This window comes from Elephantulus edwardii, unplaced genomic scaffold, assembly GCF_000299155.1.
Source record: "Elephantulus edwardii isolate Elephantulus edwardi_28Jun2011 unplaced genomic scaffold, EleEdw1.0 scaffold00167, whole genome shotgun sequence".
NCBI classification, from domain to species: domain Eukaryota; kingdom Metazoa; phylum Chordata; class Mammalia; order Macroscelidea; family Macroscelididae; genus Elephantulus; species Elephantulus edwardii.
In genome coordinates, this window is record NW_006399917.1 from 4,123,781 (window position 1) to 4,126,184 (window position 2,404).

A 2,404-nucleotide genomic window follows, 5' to 3' on the forward strand; every position below is an offset into this window, starting at 1 on the left:
ATGGGATTCATAACAGGTATGCAAGGATGGTTCAACATAAGAAAAACAATCAATGTAATTCATCACATTAACAAAGCAAAAAACAAGAACCACATGATCCTATCAATTGATGCAGAAAAGGCCTTGGACAAAATCCAACACCCTTTCCTGAATAAAACACTCAACAAAATGGATTAGAGGGGAATTTCTCCAACACAGCAAAAAGTATACATTCAAACCCGAGAGCCAACATTGTTCTCAATGGAGAGAGATTAATGGCATTCCCTTTGGGAAGAGGAACTAGGCAAGGATGCCCACTATCACCTCTCCTATTCAATATTGTATTGGAAGTCCTCGCAATAGGAATAAGACAAGATAAGGAAATAAGAGGTATCCAAATTGGCAAAAAAGAGGTAAAATTATCTCTATATGCAGATGTTATGATTGTATACTTAGAAAACCCTAAAGACTCAGGAAGAAAACTACTGGGCATAGTTGACCAATTCAGCAATGTGGCAGGATACAAGATCAACATACAAAAAACAATTGGATTTCTCTACAGTGACAAAGAAAATAGAGAACTGGGGCTAAGAAAAACAATACTCTTCACAATAGCTAATCACAAGATTTTATACTTGGGAGTAAATCTGACCAGAAGCACATAGGGTCTAAAAAAAATTACAAATATTACTACAAGAAACAAAAAGAGACCTGGAGCAATGGAATATCCATTGCTCATGGATAGGAAGACTCAATACTGTGAAAAAGACAATTCTACCAAAGGCAATTTACATGTTCAATACAATCCCAATACAAATACCAATTCCATTCTTTAGCAAGATGGAAAAGGCAATCTCCAATTTCATTTGGAATGGAAAGAGGTCCTGAATAAGCAAAGCACTCCTTAAAAAGAAAAACAGGGTGGGAGGCATCTCACTCCATGATTTAAAATCAGGGTCAAGACAGTGTGGTATTGGTGCAAAGACAGACACAAAGATCAATGAAATAGAACTGAGAATCTGGAAAGAAGCCGATCGACCTATGGTCAACTGATTTTTGGTAAGGAGATGAAATCAGTTAAACCAGGAAATGAGAGCCTTTGGCAAAATTGGAAAATTATCTGTAGAAAACTCAAGCAAGATACACACGTCACTCCATACACAAAAACCAACTCAAAGTGGATCATGGACCTAGGACTAAAACCAAGAACTATAAACTTTATTAGAAAAAGCTTGGAAGAACTCTAGAAGACCTAATTTACAACATAAACAGTCTTCCAAGCATCCTGAAAAACCTACAATAAGGAGAGGATAAAATAGATAAATGGGACCTGTATGCACATTCAAAAACTTCTCCAACAGGATAAAAAGAGAAATCACAGACTAGGAAAAAATATTTGGTAATGACATGTCTGATAAGGGACTTAAATCTACATTCTAGAAATTGAGCACTACAACAAGATAGAGGTAAACAACCCAGTTGAACAATGGGCACAGGATATGAACAGACACTTCACCAAAGAAGACACTCAGATGGCCAAAAAACACATTAAGACATGTTCACAATCCCTAGCTCTAAGAGAGATGCAAATTAAAACAACTATGAGATATCATCTCACCCCAGTAAGAATAGCAAATTTAACAGAACATCAACAAATTCTGGCGAGGTTGGAGAAAAACTGGAATGCTTATTCACTGTTGCTGGAAGTGTAAAATGGTGCAACCATTATGGAAGGCTGTATGGCGCTTTTTCAAAAAGTTGCAAATAGAAATACAATTTGACCCAGCAATTCCACTACTGGTAATATACCCCAAAGAAACTACAACTGCCACCCAAGCATATATATGCTCACCCATGTTTATTGCTGTTTTGTTCACAATAATTAAGAGTTGGAAACAACCTAAGTGCCCATCAACAAATGAATGGATAGAGAAGCTGTGGTATATTCATACAATGGAATATTATGTTGCATTGAAAAACAAGGAATTCATGAAATATTATGCAAAATGGGTGACCCTGGAGGACATTAAGTTGACTGAATTATTTCAGTCACAAAAGGGCAAATATGCATAGTGCCACTGTTGTAAAGTGGGACTGACATCAGACTTGTGGGGAAACTAAGAGGGGATAAATAATGTATACTGCATTAAAACAGATGAGGGAGAGAACTGTTTAGGAGAAATATATGATTAGGTATTATTGTCATGACAAGAGTCATGAAAATGAAAGCTTCATAGTGGAGTGGACTGGGTGGGGGAGGGAGGATTATATAACAATGAAAGAATTTTTTTAACTTTTTTCCTTGGAGCGGGACATCATGCTTGGTAGGGTAGAGGGACAGTGCAGGAGGGGAAGACCCTCTATGAGGTGGATTGATTCAGTGACTGGGGTAATCGGGATGGGTGTGTCAGAGGCAATGCGACTG